The 17,672-nt window shown below is 43.2% G+C and overlaps 1 protein-coding gene across 10 annotated transcripts in view; it reads left to right on the forward strand.

Annotated features, from left to right (window-relative positions):
* Window positions 1-17,672, forward strand: part of LOC108588901 (uncharacterized) — a 903,226-nt gene that overhangs the window by 689,650 nt on the left and 195,904 nt on the right. For all 10 annotated transcript variants that reach the window (XR_013528665.1, XR_013528668.1, XR_013528671.1 and 7 more), the window contains one exon: window positions 5,743-5,807. The gene's annotated coding sequence lies outside the window, so the exon portion shown is untranslated. The remainder of the gene's footprint in view (window positions 1-5,742; window positions 5,808-17,672) is intronic.

The following is a 17,672-nucleotide window of genomic DNA, read 5'->3' on the forward strand; positions in this document are numbered from 1 at the left end:
CCTTTTTGAAGAAGTCTCTCATCTTACTCCTTCATTTATTGTTAACTTCCCGTTTTGCTTCCTTTGCACCATGTAATTATTGCCATAATGTTTCTTTCATCACTTTTTGCATCCTCTTTAAACTTCTGAAAATGTAAATGAACATAAAGAAAAAATAACTCATAGGTGCTTTCAGAATTAAAACACTGCTGATATTTGGTGTGCTTATTAGCCTTATTTTATAGTAAATTTAGGAAAAAATGATGGGCAAACTTTTACTTAAAGCTATATATCAGACCAAGTACACACACACACACACACACACATCCTAATATAGAACACCTAAAAATGCTGAACAGCATATTTAAAGCATATTTTAAGTATGCTGAGCTTAAATACGAGTTGAAAGTGAAAAACAGTAATGAAGAATGATACAAGAACGATACGCAGTTTTTGAAGCTGGCTTTTTCCCTGAGGGTGAATGTTTGTCTATAAAGGGTGTAAGTGAAACATACACACGAAGATATAAACCAAGTCTGTAGTCCCACCATGACAGAAGGATAGGTCAGAAGCCTTCTCATAGAGATGGGGCCCTAGAGAGAGGAAACTGTGAGTGAATACAGTAAATGAAAATCCTGTTCTATAGAGGTAAAAGTTGGAAAAATTCTTGGTCTTTTTCTTAGGTCTGAGTTGAGTGACTGAAAAAAGAAAATAGTCTCTGAGAATCCCCCCTAATGACAAATACATAATGAGGAGTTGGGCCAGAATCTATACCACACATGTGTGCTGGAAAACTTTAACTCAAAATGTTAGGTTAAAGCAAAGTTACACAGGTATAGTTCCTTGGAGCCTGTAATAAACAAACACATCTCTGGAGAAAGCAAGTCACTATGAGCAAGAGCCAACAGAAACAACGAAGCATAGAGTAAGACCTACAAAGACTATAGATACTGGGATTACAAGCAACACTATAAAAATGAATGTATTTAAATAATAAAAGTGGATTGAAAATAATAAACAAGAGAATGTACAGATAATTAGGAAGATTTCAAAAAGATCTTAATGAATCACTAGAATTCGAGAGTATTAAAATTGGAGGGGGAAAGTTAATATACATATGGATCTGATACTAAACCATGTACCACAGTCTCTGAGAACGGAAGGATGGGTTAGAACACTATCCAGATCCCATACTGGCCCTTAGGTGGTGCACCAGTGGGACATATCTGAATAGTTCTTATAAGGGCCTTGAAAACAGAATTGGCACTAGAACAAACCAATGCACGCAGACGGTGGGTAGGAATTTGTGACTTGAATCTAGCCACGTTACTACCCACTTAAATTTTTAAAAATCGCTATAGCATTTAATCAAGACTCAGATTCACAGAGCACAGTGTACAAAATGTCCAGAATACAATCAAAAATTACTTAACACATTAAGAATTAGAAAATTACAAAATTTTTTAAATTTCTAATTTTTTTTTTTTGAGATGGAGTTTTGCTCTTGTTACCCAGGCTGGAGTGCAGTAACCCAGTCTCGGCTCACTGCACCCTCTGCCTCCCAGGTTCAAGCAATTCTCCTGCCTCAGTTTCCCAAGCATCTGGGATTACAGGCACCTGCCAGCCCGCCTGACTAGTTTTTTGTATTTTTAGTAGAGACGGGGTTTCACTGTGTTGGCCAGGCTGGTCTTGAACTCCTGATCTCAAGTAATCCTCACACCTCAGCCTCCCAAAGGCCTGGGATTACAGGTGTCAGCCACTGCTGCTGGCCTCTAATTTATTATAATTGGAAAAACCTGAACATCTCACAAAGAAAAAAAGATAACAGACACCAATAGGAAGTTGACACAGAAGTTTGGGTTATCAAAGACTATAGAGCAATTATTATCACTATACTTCAGGAAGTAAGATTGAACACTGTTGAAATAGAATGGAATGCAGAAAGTTTCAACAGAGAAATAGAAGATTATTTTAAAAGAATGGAGTGAAAATTTTTTCCAAAATTCTCTAAAATTCTCTAAAAATTATGGAATGGGTTCAGGAGCAAAATAAAGAAGAGAAAGAAAAATTGATGACCATGAAAAAAGATAATGAGAAATTATCTGAACAAAAGAGAGTAAACAAAAATAATAATGAAATAAAATTATGACAGCCTCAGGGAACCATGGAGTAATAACAGAAGTTCTGATATCTTTGTTCTTAGAGTCCCAGAAAAAGAGGACAAATAAAAAGTGATAACTTTTTTTTGAAAAAAGTAATGGATTAAAATTGGAGTGAAATGAGCAAATACAAAAAAAAAAGGAAAAAAAGAAAAACTTGAAACATACTTTAAGAAGAAATAGAAAATCAAAATGAACCAATAACTATTTCTAAAAAATGAAAATTATACTTTAAGATCTTTCACAAAGATAGCACTAAGATCAGAAAGTTTTATTCAGGAAGCTTTAAAATATTCAAGAAAGAAATAATTCTAATATTATCCAAACTATTTTAGGACAAAATAGTCCTAAAACAGGAAAAAGAGCAGCACTCTACAGTTTATTTTATGACTCTAGCGAGACTCAAATGAGGAACTTGCATAGATGCAAAAACCATAATCCAAATAATAGCAAATTGATACAGTAATGTAGTAATGCGTTAAAAATGACCACAACTCTCAATTAAATTAGATTTATTTCATGAATCCAAAAATTCTAGGGTGGGTGCAATGCCTCATGCCTGTGATCTCAGTATTTTGGGAGGCCAAGAGAGGGAGACAGTTGAGGCCAGGAGTTCCAGATCAGTCTGGGCAATAGAAGGAGACTCAATATCTTAAAAAAAAAAAAAAAAAAAAAAATAGCCAGGCATGGTGGCAAACTCCGATAGTCTCAACTACTGGGAAGGCTAAGGCAAAAGGATTGTTTGAGCTGAGGCATTCAAGGCCACGGTGAGCCATGATCACACAGCTGCACCCAGTCAACAGAATGACATCCTGTCTCAAAACAAAACAAAAAGAAAAAAGAAAATAAAATGCTATAAGATCCAGCAAGCCAGATTCTGAGTATTTGTTCCAAAAAATTGAAATCAGTGTGCTGAAGAGATATTTTTATTCCCATGTCCTTTGAAGCATTATTTGCAATAGCCAAGACATGGACGTAAACTAAATGTCCAACAACTGATAAATGGATAGAGAAAATGTGGCATACACATAAACGGAATATCAATCAGCCCTATAAAAAGAGGGCAGTCCTGTCATTTGCAATAACGTGCGTGAACCTTGAGGACATTATGCAAAGTGAATGAATGAGCCAACCAGAGAAAAACAAATAGAGCCTAATTCCACTGATCTGAGGTATCTAAAGTTGCCAAACCCATAGAAGTAGAAAGTAGAATGCTGGTTCCCAGGGGCTGGGGCAAGGTGGGGGAAAATGGAGTTGCTTTTCAGTGAGTAAAAAGTTTCAGTTATGCAAGATTGAAAAGCTCCAGAGGTCTGTGTTACAACAACGTGCTTATAGTTAAAAACACAGTAATGTACACTTACCAGTGTAAGAGGATAGCCCTTATATTATGGGTTTTAATAACTAATAACTGATAGAAAAGGAATAAAGAGACACAAGAGAGGTAATGCATATTTCAGTCTAGCTGTGACTGCCAGGCGAGTAGGGTGACCTGCAGTCAGGGAAAGCATCAAGGTCTTATTTGTGTTCCAGCCTAAGCTGAGAAATGCGTACATAGAAGTTTCTTTTATTTTTTCTTGTTTGTTTTTTTTTTTTTTAAGACAGTGCCTTGCTCTGTTGCCCAGGCTGGAGCATAGCGGTGCACAGTCACAGCTGACTGCAGCCGTGACCTCCCAGACTCAAGCAGTCCTCTGACCTCAGCCTCCATGGCAGCTGGGACCACAGGCATGTGTCACTGCACCTGGCTAATTTTTATCTTTTTTTTTCTTTTTTTTTTTGAGACAGAATTTTACTCTCGTCACCCAGGCCATAGTGCAGTTGTGCCATCTTGGCTCACTGCAACCTCTGCCTCCCAGGTTCCAGCCATTCTCCTGCCTTAGCCTCCTAAGTAGCTGGGATTACAGGCATGTGCCACCATGCCTGGCTAATTTTTGTATTTTCAGTAGAGATGGGTTTTCACCACGTTGGCTGGGTTGGTCTCGAATTCCTGACCTCAAGTGATCCACGCACCTCTGCCTCCCAAAGTGCTGGGATTACAGGCCTGAGCCATGGCGCCTGGCCTGCTCACTTTGTATTTTATTTTATTTTTGGTAAAGATGGTATCTCCCTATGTTGCCCAGGCTAGTCTTGAACTCCTGACCTCAAGTTATCCTCCTGCTTCGGCCTCCCAGAGTGCTAGAATTACAGATGTGAGCCACTCACTGTGCCTGGCCCTATTTATTTTTATTGTTTACATTGTACACATGTTAGAGCCACACCTTTGCATATATAACTTTATTTAAAATAAGTTTAAGACTTAAATGGCATACAGTATGTAAAAAGAGTAGGAGAGTATCCTGAGTATATTAAGGGATGTATTGAGAGTTCGATAACTCCTTGCTATTATGTTTATGCTTTTGTGTGAATAAATGTTTATCATTTATATGGTAGAATATAATGTTTATCCTTTTATGTGCTTCTATAGATACATATTTATTTACATATATGTAAATGATAGAAAAGTATATGTTCTATATACATATGCATATATTTTACATATCGTATAATACATATGATGTGGATTCATACTGCATAGAATCTTTTTTTTTATTTGAGATGGAGTCTCGCTCTGTCGCCCAGGCTGTAGTGCAGTGGTACAATCTCAGCTCACTGCAACCTCCACCTCCCAGGTTCAAGCTATTCTCCTGCCTCAGCCTCCCAAGTAGCTGAGATTATAGGCACCCACTACCACACCCAGCTAATTTTTTGTATTTTAAGTAGACAAGGGCTTTCACCATTTTGGCCAAGCTGATCTCAAACTCCTGACCTCACATGATCCAGGAAGTCTATGGATCCCTGGCGCATGGCTCAATGGGGAGATGGTAATAGTGGGCAGACTGAATGAATGAACAGCTTCCTTTTCCTCCTTTGTGCCAACCTGGCACATGCCTGGGGTTTTCATTTAAGAGCTCTTACATAGAGCTTTTCCCACAGTGGGGCCGGAGTATTCCTCCTAGCAGTTGGACCACAATAGAAAGAATTCTAAGGTATTTAAAGACCCAGAATAGAAAAAGAACAGTAATTGCCTGCTCTAGTAGCTTACACACAGAATCAAAAGACCCAGTCAAGAAGCTTCTGTGGAACAAATAACGTTTGCCTTTGGTAACTGTCTAATATTCAATACCTTCCTGCGAAGGTTATTCTTATTCTTGTGTATTTATCTAAGGCTCAGAACTGGTAGGAATCTCTTTTCACATCTACAAATTAATAGAGGGATGATATCATGGGTTTTGTCTACCTTTTAAAAATAACTTAAGCGCAAAGTAAATCTCACATTTGGGAGGAAAATTCTGGTCTGCTTCCCAGAGAGTTAGATAATAAACTCTCACTTAAGAGCACACGATTTACCCACTCAGTGATTTTCCTAAAGTGCATCTTCAAGGCTGTCTGTTGGAGGGACTATTTGTGTTTAATTGACCAATTATGATAAAATCACAGAATTTTATAGCTGGGAAGAGCCCTCGGCTTGACAAGTGAAGGGATTGGAGCTCAGGGTATGTGATTAACTCATGGCAGTGGGTAGATTGGAAGAGAAATCTAACTGCCTGCTTGGAATTTCTTTTTCTAGACTTCCTGCTTGGACAGTGTATTTGATCACTTGTCGTGTTGCTGCAGTAATCTCAGGTCTGGGAGGTAGGTCGTTGTCATACTAAGATTCCTTAATTCTACAGAGTACATAGGCAGTGTGGCGATTCCTCAAGGATCTAGAATCGGAAATACCATTTGACCCAGCAATCCCATTACTGGGTATATACCCATTCTACTATAAAGACACATGCACATTATGTTTATTGTAGCACTGTTTACAATAGCAAAGACTTGGAACCAATCCAAATGCCCATCAGTGATAGATTGGGCAAGAAAATGTGGCACATATAGACCATGGAATACTATGCAGCCATAAAAAGGAGTGAGATCACGTCCTTAGCAGGGACATGGATAAAGCTGGAAGCCATCATTCTCAGCAAACTAACACAGGAACTGAAAACTAAACTCTACATGTTCTCACTCATAAATGAGAGTCAAACAATGAGAACACAGGGACACAGGGAGGGGAACATCACACACCACGGCCTCTCAGGGGGTAGGGGGGAGGAGGAGGGAGAGCATTAGGACAAATATCTAATGCATGCAGGGTTTAAAACTCAGTTGATGGGTTGATGGGTGGAGCAAACCACCAGGGGACATGTATACATATGTAACAAACCTGCACGTTCTGCACATGTATCCCAGAACTTAAAGCAAAATTTAAAAAGAAAGAAAGGAGGTTATTATAAGAGTGTCATGGCGACTCACTATGGGGCACCTCCTCTTTCTGTTGTACCTAGTTATCCCCTCATTGATGGCCCTGCTGTGGTCTCTGTCACAGCTGTTTCTGTGGCCATAATCCAAAAGGTAGGTCCAATGCTGAGACCAGGATGGGGCTCCTTACTGAAGCCCGTGGCCCCGTGATGACTTTCCTTGGCCCCCTCCTGAACTTACATTATGAATTTGGTCCAGGGGAGAGGAGATGTTTGTATTGCCTTCTCCCAAAAATACATGCTGAATTCTAACCCCCAGTATCTCAGAACATGACCTTATTTGTTTTTCTTTTATTTCGTTTGTTTTTAAAGTCAGGGCCTTGCAGTGTTGCCGGGTTGGTGTGCAGTGGTGTGATCGTAGCTCACTGCAGCCTCAAATTCCTCCATTCACGGGACCCTCCCACCTCAGTCTCCTGAGTAGCCGGGACTGCAGGCACATGCTGTCATGCCCGGCTAATTTTTTTGTTGTTGTTGAGATGGGATCTTGCTAGGTTGCCCAGGCTAGTTTCAAACTCCTGGACTCAAGTGATCCTCTTGCCTCAGCCTTCCAAAGTGTGCTGGAATGACAGGGGTGGGTCACCATGCCCAATCCAGAACGTGACCTTCTTGGGAAATAGAGTCATGACAGATTTACTCAAGTTAAAATGAGATCATTAGGGTACATGGACAACTATGTCGGGTGTCCTTAGAAAAGGGGGACATTTGGACACAGAAACAGACAGACATGCCGGAGGAATGCTGTGAAGACAGAGGGTGAATGGCATCTATAAGCCAGGGGACATCTGAGGCTTCCAGAAGCTAGGAGAGAGGCATGGAACAGATTCAGCCCTTGAAAGGAAACAACCCTGCTGATACCTTGATTTCAGATTTGCAGCTCCAGACCAGCGACACAAATGGTCCCTGTAGTTTAAGGTCCTCCATTTGTGGTGTGTTGTTGTGACAATTCTAGGAGACTCACATAGGGCACATCCTTTTACCTCCTGAGCTCATGTCATTCAGCTTTCTCTGCCAATTATTCTTCCTCCCGTTTCTCACGTCTGATTCTTTTTTTTTTGAGATGGAGTCTCATTCTGTTGCCCACGCTGGAGTGCAGTGGTACAGTCTTGGCTCATTGCAACCTCTACCTCCTGGGTTTAAGCAATTCTCCTGCCTCAGCCTCCCAAGTAGCTGGGATTACAGGCACACAACACAAGCCCGGCTAATTTTTGTATTTTTAGTAGAGACGTAGTTTCGCCATGTTGGTCAGGCTGGTCTTGAACTCCTGACCTCAGGTGATCCACCCACTTCGGCCTCCCAAAGTTCTCTAATTTTTTAGAGAAAGAATTGGTCCACCTCTTCTTTGCATACCCACCATGCAAGGCTTGGATAAGTTAGGGACCCATGCCTAGTCCAGTCAGCTGTGATTTAAAACAGATTGGTCCAAGGGAGAGGAGATGTTTGCATTGCCTTCTCAGCCATCATCTGAGAGGTGTGAGGGTTCAGGCAGCGTTCATGACTCTGGAAAAGGGTGAGGCCTTGCAGGAATTAGATCGATGCATCTTGTACCATTATAAGAAAAACTGCATGTGATGTATAATGAATTTACAAAGCCATATTAGAAGACAGATAGTTTCCGAGGCAAAATAGTAAAAACACATCCTGAAATGAGTATTGTTGCACGGCAAATAAAGTTGTTGCCTAATAAATTGTAATACAATATTTGAAGAAAAATCATTTCTCTATAATGAAAGTATCAGAAAAAGTCTGGGGAAACAAAGCAATGAGACTTTGACAATACTTCTCTCTGTGTGTGTGTGTGTGTGTGTGTATGTTTTTTTTTTTTAAGAGACATTTAAATTTTCCCATCACATAAGAGAGGACTTCAAGAAAGGGTCATCTGTAAGCCATAAGATTTTTCAAACTGCCTCCCAGATACTTTGGTTCTGATTTTATACTTGCTAAGCAACCTTCTGCTGAGTAATTCAACTTGTCGGACTTATGGGAAGAGGCTTATCTGGAAAATAAATATGAAAATTTTGATTACTCCCTTGCAAGAGAATAGATGGTCATTCAGGTGTATATATCAGTCTCTCTTGTGAATTTAATTAGTGCGAATCAGTTACCCTGAGACTCACAAACTTCCTTGTGACCCACAGCTGTCAGGCAGCAAAACCAAGGCTGAGAAGTAGACTGAATATCAGTAACTCCAACAAAACTAGGAAAGTAAGAGATATAGTCAGCCCTCTGTATCCATGCCTCTTGCATCGAAGGATTGAACCAACTGGGGACCAAACCCTGTGTATAGCGAGGCTGGGTGTACTAAGCCATTATTTATTATTTTTATTTATTTATTTTGAGACAAGAGACTTACTCTGTCCCCCAGGCTGGAGTGCAGTGGTGTGATCTCAGCTCACTGCAAACTCTACCTCCTGGGTTCAAGCGATTCTTCTGCTTCAGCCTGCCAAGTAGCAGGGATTATAGGCACCCACCACCATGCCAGACTAATTTTTGTATTTTTGGTAGAGACAGGCCCAGGCTGGTCTTGAACTTGTGACCTCAGGTGATCTGCCCTTATCAGCCTCCCAAAGTGCTGGGATTATAGTTGTGAGCCACCACAGTGGCCAACTAAGCCATTTTATAAAAGAGACTTGTAGATCTGCAGATTTTAGTATCTGCAGGGGTTCTTGGAGCAAATCCTCCCAAGATACAGAAGGCCTGCTATGTAGAATTGGAAACAGTCTCATATAGGAAAAAAATGATCAAACTTAGTTAGGGTCAGGCAGATGTACTTACATTCTGTCCTGCCACCCACATCACATAGCATTCCAGGCAAGTTGCTTCATCTCTGTCATCTCCATTTTCTTAACTTTGAAAAGGGAACATTGATTGGGAGGCCGAGGCGGGCAGATGACCTGAGGTCAGGAGTTCGAGACCAGCCTGGCCAACATGGTGAAACCCTGTCTCTACTAAAAATACAAAAATTAGCCCAGCGTGGTGGCACACACCTGTAATCCCAGCTACTCAAGAGTCTGAAGCAGGAGAATCAATTGAATCCGGGAGGCAGAGATTGCAGTGAGCTGAGATGGCATCACTGCACTCCAGCCTGAGTGACAGACTCCATCTCTAAAATAAAATAAACATTGAAATTGGCCTCACAGGCTTGGGAGAAAGCAGATATCTTGCATAGAGTATAGCACAGAATGTGCAGGTGACAGATGGCAGCTTCCTGCCCTCACGTGCAGATAGCACCGGAATCCAGTGGGTTTACCGCTCAGTCTCCTGAGTGATCTCTTTTTACCAGTAGTTGATGACTGTTCAGGGAGCGGAAATTAATTTTTACATTAGCCAAAGAAAAACACAATTAGGAAATCAAATTTGTTGCCGTAGCAGCCACGACAGTAAAAATAGGAATGTACATCATAGATAATGGCGTGTTTAGCAGTCTGGAGTGTCCCAGCAAGCCAGTCCTTTGCACAGATGGCTGGATTTATGGGGACTTCATGGCACAAAGCAAAGAGTATCAGGCTTGGAATTTTAAAGCCTTCATGTTATTCCTGCTCCTGTCATCTTTGGGGAGACCTTGGGTGTATCATCTCTCTCTGTGCTTCAGTTTCCTTGTTTTAATATGACAATGTTCTCAGCTCAACCGGAAGACCTGCTTATCCTAGGGCTCAGGGAAGCTTGGAAAGTTGGGGGCTTGCGAACTGGATAGTCTCAGGGTTTATTTATATAAATGAATGGGGACACGTAGAAACCCAGAAGCTGAGCAGCTCAGATTGTCCTTCAGTAGAACTTATTGTGAAGAGGTTCTGCTCACAATAGTTGGTGGTGATCCCTCAGTGTCTGCCCCTTCAGACCCTCCAGGAATCTTCTGTGAGACTTACATGGAGGCCATGTTTGCCTCCTAGTGGCTAAGCAGAGCAAGACAACCAAGCCAAACTACTTCTGTCCACTGTGGGGCTCCTCCAACAGCCCATTTTTGACTTGTGGAATGTGGCATCCAGCCCCCAAGATAACCCCAGTGATCCTTGCCTCCCGTATTCACACCCCATGTAGACCACTCCCATGATGGGTTGACCCATGCAACCGTAAGTCCCAAGATGGGCTGACTCATGTAATTCTGTAGAATTCAGTAGGATTTACAGAACTCATGCAGTCAGACTTTGGAAGCTAGATTATAATAAACATAGCTTCTGTCTTACATGCTCTTGGATCCCTCACTCTGGGAGAAGCCAGCTACTATGCCTTGAGGACACTCAAGCAGCTCTCTGGGGATGTCTACATGGCAAGGAAATGAATCCTCCTGCCAACACCCAGTATCAATTTGCCAGCCACGTGAGTGAGCCACCTTGAAAGAACCCCCTCCTGCCCAAATCAAGTCTTCAAATGACTGTAGCCAACATCTTGATTGCAACTTCATGAGAGGACAGGAACTAGAGACACCCAGCTCAGCTGCTTCTGGCCTCCTGATCCACAGAAACTGTGACATAAGAAAAGTTTGTTGTTGATTTAAGTCGTTGCATTTCGGGATGCTTTGTTATACAGTGAAAGATAATTAATTCAGGGACTCTGCAGAGACCTGGCCAGAACTCTCCCAGAGCTGTGCTGTGGCCCAGGGCTTTTTCTGTCCAGACTCCTTCTCTTCCCCATCTCCGCTCACAGGTGTCAGACCTGCATAGCAATCCAGAGGCTCCTTACCAGCTCCTGCTCCTTCTTCTCTTTATCTTTCAGAGGCTTTTTCTGCAATGAATCCTGTTCATGTCCAACTCTTTTCATTTACTTATTATTTTGGAGAAGATCTCACTCTGTTGCCCAGGCTGGAATGCCGTGCCACAGTCATAGCTCACTTGCAGCCTTCAACTCCTGTGCTCGAGAGATCCTCCCACCTCAGCCCCCTGAGTAACTGGAACTACAGGTGCATGTCAACACACCCAGCTAATTTTTTAATTTTCTGTAGAGAGAAGGTCTCTATGTTGCCCAGGCTGCTCTTGAACTTGTGGGCTCAAGTGATGCTCCCACCTCAGCCTCCCAAAGTGCTGGGATTACAGGGGTGAGCCACCACACCTGGCTATGTCTAACTCTTTTTACTTCTGTTTGTCTGAAGATTTCAACTGAGACAGGCTGTCCTCATTAGGTGGGGTTGCTGTAACAAGAATGTCATAGGCTGGGTGGTTTAAACAACAAATAGTTACTTCTCACAGTTTTGGAGGAGGCTTAAAGTCCAAGATCGGTGTGTTAGCATTGTCAGATTCTGGTGAGAGAGGTCTTTCCGATTTGCTTGCATGGAGAAGACAGGAAGAACAGGCTCTCCTATCTTGTCTTAGAAGAGCTTTATTCCCATGATAAGAGCTCCACCCTCATGACCTAATTACCTCTCAAAGACCCCATCTTCAAATGCCCACTGGGGACTAGAGTTTCAACACACAAATTTGCAGGTGGGGAAGGACAAACATGCAGTCCATGACACACGAAGAAACATGCAGAGATCAGAGAAGCCCAAGACTGGCCCAGGAATGCCCATTGTTTATCGGTAGAGTTGTTTGCTCCTCACTCTGCACCACAGTGCCTATAACTGTGAACCAAGATGAAGAGATGATAAAACCAGCAACGGGCCAGGTGCAGTGGCTCACACCTGTAATCCCAACGCCTTTGGAGGCCAAGGAGGGAGGATCACTTAAACCCAGGAGTTTAAGGCCCCCTTCTTAGGGCCCCCTTCTTAGGTGCAGTGACTCACACCTGTAATCCCAACACCTTGGGAGGCCAAGGAGAGAGGATCACTGGAACCCAGGAATAAGCAACAGGGCCCCCTTCTTAGGTGCGGTGGCTCACACCTGTAATCCCAACGCCTTGGGAGGCCAAGGAGGGAGGGTCACTTAAACCCAGGAATAAGCAACAGGGCCCTCTTCGTCTTTTTTTTTTTTTTTTTTTTTTTTGAGACAGAGTCTCATGCTGTCATCCCCGCTGGAGTTCAGTGGCGTGATCTTGGCTCACTGCAGCCTCCGCCTCCTGGTTTCAAGCGATTCTCCTGCCTCAGCCTCCTGAGTAGCTACTAGGACTGCAGGCACGTGCCACCATGCCTGGCTAATTTTTAAAATATTTTTAATAGAGATGAGGTTTCATCATGTTGACCAGAATGGTCTCGATCTCCTGACCTTGTGATCTGCCCTCCTAGGCCTCCCAAAGTGCTGGGATTACAGGCATGAGCCACCGCGCCCAGCCTAACAGGGCCCATTTTCTATAATCTGTACAGCCATGAAGATTGTTAGTAGATCAGGACTTGGAGGTTGTAGGGAGCTGAGTTTTTCCCACTGGGGACTAGAGTTTCAATATATAAATTTGGCAGTGGGGAAGGGCAAACATATAGCCCATGACAAGGGAGAAACATGTAGAGATTGGAGATGCCCAAGAATGACCATTGTTTATAGATAGAGTAGCTCCAAGCACAGTGTTTGCTCCTTACACTGCACCTCAGTGCCTATAATCGGGAACCAAGGTGAAGAGATGATAAAACAAAACAAGCAACAGGCCAGATGCAATGGCTCACACCTGTTAATCCCAATGGCTGGGAGGTCAAGGAGGGAGGATCACTTGAACCCAGGAGTTTAGCACTAGCCTGGGCAACACAGCGAGACCCTGTCTCTAAAAAAAGCTTATTTTTAATCAGCTAGATATGCCAGCATGTGTCTGTAGTCCCAGCTACTTGGGAGGCCAAAGCAGGAGGATGGCTTGAGCCCAGGAGTTGAAAGCTGCAGTGATTCATGATCAGGCTACTGAACTCTAGCCTGGGACACAGAGCATGCCCCTGTCTCAAAAAAAAATGTTTAATTAAAAAAAATATTAAGCAACAGGGCCTGTTTTCTATAATCTCTACAGCCATGAAGATTGTTGGTAGATCAGGTGGTGGAGGTTACAGGGAGCCAAGAGTGTTTCACTGCACTCCAGCCTGGGCTATAGGGTGAGAATCAGTCTCAAAAAAAAAAAAAATGTTGGTAGGAATACATTGGCTATCACTACGGCAGACTGGAGACATTGTGTTGGTGCCATTGGTAGCACTACCAGTATCGAGGGGAGGGAGCTTGGGGTTGGGGACAGCAGCAGTGACAGGCTGGGACAATGATGTCAGGGCCAGTCTCAATAACATTGTGACACTGGCCATTGGTGCTTCCATATAAGCAGTGTGCATATGGCCCCAGAAAAGGGAAAAATGCCTTGGCAGGATGCAGGCTTTGAGCAAGAGCAAGCAAGAAGGAAAACACAAAAAAAACAAGAGAGATCCAACAGGCTTGTTCTCATTTTTTTTTTTTTTTTCAATTAACTGAGTATGGTAGCAGGTGTCTGTATTCCCAGCTACCATGCAGGCCAAGGCAGGAGAACGGCTGAGTCCAGGAATTGGAGGCTACAGTGAGTCACAACAGGCCACTGCACTCCAGCCTGGGCAACAGAATGAGTCCTTGTGGATAGTGGATGACCTCTAATCACCATGGACCTCAAAGGCACCATCTTCAAATGCCATCCCATTGGGGATTAGAGTTTCAATATATGAATTTGGCAGTGGGGAGAGACAAAGATGAAGCCTGTGACACGGGGTAACATGGAGAGATTGGATATGCCCAAGAAAGAGAGTCACACAGATGCTTATTTAGTCGTAACTATTCATGCGTCGTGAGCCCACTTTCTACCCCTCCACCCTTGCCTTCCTCCCCCACCACCTTCTCTCTTCACAGACGTGATGCTGCCCTTCTAACATAGTTTGAATATCTGTCTCCTCCAAATCTGTTGAAATTTGATCCGCAGTGTTGGAGGTGGGGCCTGGTGGGAGGTATTTAGGACACGGGGGTGGATCTCTCTAAGTGGTTTGGTGCCATTCTCATGAGATCGAGTAAGCTCTCCCTCTTAGTTCCCATCATGAGATCTAGCGGTTAGAGTATGGCACCTCTCTCCTCTCTTGCTCCCTCTCTTGCTATATAAACTTCCCAACTCCCTTTCACCTTCTACCATGAGTGGAAGCTTCCCGAGGCCCTCACCAGCCCCTGATGTTGATGCCATATTTCTTGTGCAGCCTGCAGAGCTGTGAGCCAAAGAAACCTATTTTCTTTATAAATTTCCCAGCCTCAGGCATTCCTTTATAGCAATGCAAATAGACTGAGACACTCTTGGACGTCCCAGGACTAAGCCTGGGAGGAAAAGGAGAAACTATCCAGTTCCACAATAAGGTCAGAGAAACGCTCATCAGGAGTTATTACCCTTGTCTCCAAATGCCAGCTCAGTTGGGAAACAACATGTTAAATATAAAATTGCAAAGACTTATACGTACTTTATAAAGTCCCTTCTTTTGAAAATCTGGAGGAGGAAAAAAAAACCTGACATAGAATAAATGAAAAACAGCTAGTCTGTCTCTTCTCTTTCCTTCCACTCTCTCCTGTTCTCACAGCTCAAGCTACTTCCCTTTAAAGACAGGCCAAAGCATCCTCGACCCTCCAGGGACAGAATACTAAACGCTTTCCTTTTAGCTTGTTTGGCATTGTTTTTTTTTTTCTTTCCCTCCCTCCCCCTCAGCCTGATCAACATGGTGAAACCCTGTTTCTACTAAAAATATAAAAATTAGCTGGGTGCTTTGGTGGGTGCCTGTAATCTGAGCCACCCAGGAGGCTGAGGCAGGAGAATTGCTTGAAACCAGGAGGCGGAAGTTGCAGTGAGTTGAGATCATGCCTCTGCACTCCAGCCTGGGCGACAGAGTGAGACTCCATCTCCAAAAAAAAAAAAAGGATATGAGCAAGCGTGTCTACTGCAGGTGGAGCTTGTTTTGTGTGGTGAAAGTACTTACTGTCCTGTGCCCATGGAGGTGGAGGAACTGCACCCTCTGACACTGAATGAAGATGACCTTCACTCTGTACTTCCACTGGCACTACCCCCGTCCCCACCCAGGGCTAAGCCACTGGTGAATGGCTCTTTCCTGGGCTGCCATGTTTATTTCCTGATCAGTTTCCACCCCTCCACTCTTGCCTTCCTCCACCACCTTCTTGCTACAGCAGCCAGAGTGATTGTTGGTAGATCAGGTGTTGGAGGTTATAGGGAGCCAAGATTGTGGCTTCTTTAAAAATGAAGAACCATCCACAGCTTTCCACATATTCAAAATCATCAGGTGTTCTTGGTGTGAAGTTCCAGTGGCCCTCCATGATGTGGTGGACATCCACCTTTGCCCATTGTGCATTAAGCTCTCTGTGAAGTCCTCAGCTGGGCTCCCCACTCTGCCTGGGAAATTTTTCCACATTCTGCCTCTTCTCATTAGTTTCTCCTCACTTTCCAGGTCTCAGCTGAGTGTCACTGCCCCAGGAAAACTTCCCATGACATTCTGATCGTGAACTTTGTGCATACTAGGACTAAATATGCATTTGTGTAACTCTTTGCTTCATGTGTGTCTCCACAAGACAGACACGTGGCAGAAACTCCGAAATTATTTGCTAGATGAACAAATAAACAAATAGGTAGATGGATAGATAAATTGCTATCTGCATGGTCTTCTCCCTAACTCTACTTCTCAAGGACAAATTTGTGCTTTGACATATCACAACCTTGACATCAAATGAATGGGGGGTGCAGAAACCACAATACTGCCCAGGGGACTGTCCGAGGACCTATCTTCCTGCCTGGCCAACGCTCTTCCGTTTTCCACTTTGTATCACTTGATGTCTCATCACCAGCTTCCTCTCCTTAGCGGATGAGATTCTACTCCCTTTGGTTGCTTGGAAGACTCAGAGAAGACAGCTTCCTTCTGTGCTTTGGAAGGAATTGGACATGAACTTCCCCATTTAGCTGAGATCCTCAGATAAGGAAGTTCATGTCCAATTTCTTATATAGCAATTGACCGTGTAAGACCCAACTTCCAGCTCCCGGCCACTTGGTTGACATCCAATGGTAGCTTCTGGGCTCCAGCACTCTTCTGGGAGCATGCATAGCACAGACTCACCCCCCCTCCTGATTGCCTGTGGGTCTGTCTTCTGCCACACAGAAGTGAGTAGAGGCAGAGTCTGCACCTGACATTTTCACAATGACATTTTTACAGGAACTCTGTGCCTGGCACATAATAGGCATTTGGTGCTTATTTATTGAATAAATGAATAAATAAATGCCTCCAGGTAAAGATGGAGTAAGAAAGGAATGACTGTTTTAGCTGGGGAGACCAGGGCCAGCACAGCCCACTGTTCCCAAGTGCTTTCAATATCTAGAGGACTGAGGATAATTAAATGGAATACTTCACCATGACAACTACCCTTGATTGATGAGCTCTGAGGAATAGCCTGGAAAGATTTCAATCTATCTGAAAGGATCAGTACCAACCAGGGGTTTTTCTGAGCTGATTCGTCTAAGATCTGCAGATAACATTGTCACTGAGTTTGATGAAATGACAATTTTCAGTTCATCCTACTAGTACCTCGTAGTTTTATCTGGCAACCTGCATGCTGGCTAAATGGCATTTTAGCATTAACCAAGAGTGCCGTGATCCTGCGTGTCTTTTTCCTTTCATCTGGTTTAAGGACATCTTTTTAAAGAAACAGAATAAGAAAGTGAAAATGTTGGAGCTGCACATAATAACGTTTGTGATTGAGAATTGCATAATGGCATAATGTTATACAAAATTAATGCATTTGAAGCATGTGATCTTATTACATGTTTCTTAGATAGCATCTGATGCAGTTTGTCTCCACGTCCCCACCCAAATCTCATGTTGAATTGTAATTCCCAGTGTTGGAGGTGCGGCATGGTAGGAGGTGATTGAATCATGGGAGTGGGTTTTCCCATTGCTGTCCTTGTGATAGATTACTCACAAGGATAGATTACTCTGGCTGTTTGAAAGTGTTTGATACCTTCCCCTTTGCTTTCTCTTCCCGATGCTTCAGACATGTAGGACTTGCCAGCTTCCCCTTTGCCTTCCACCATGATTGTAAGTTTCCTGAGGCCTCCCAGCAATGCGTTCTGTACAGCCTGCAGAATTGTGAGCCAATTCACCCTCTTCTTTTTATAAATTACCCAGTCACTATAGCACCGAAGAATGGACTAATGTACCATCCATAAAACTATATTTTGCTGGGTTAGTTTACTGTCAGTCTTTCCTCTCAAGATGAATAGAACTATTTAGACCTTTTGCTCTAACCTTGAACACAGTGTTACCCATGCACTCCAGTGGTCTGTGGCCCACAGCTTGAGAATTATTATTCTA

The sequence above is a fragment of the Callithrix jacchus genome, chromosome 2 (genome assembly GCF_049354715.1).
Source record: "Callithrix jacchus isolate 240 chromosome 2, calJac240_pri, whole genome shotgun sequence".
In the NCBI taxonomy this organism is placed as follows: Eukaryota; Metazoa; Chordata; class Mammalia; order Primates; family Cebidae; genus Callithrix; species Callithrix jacchus.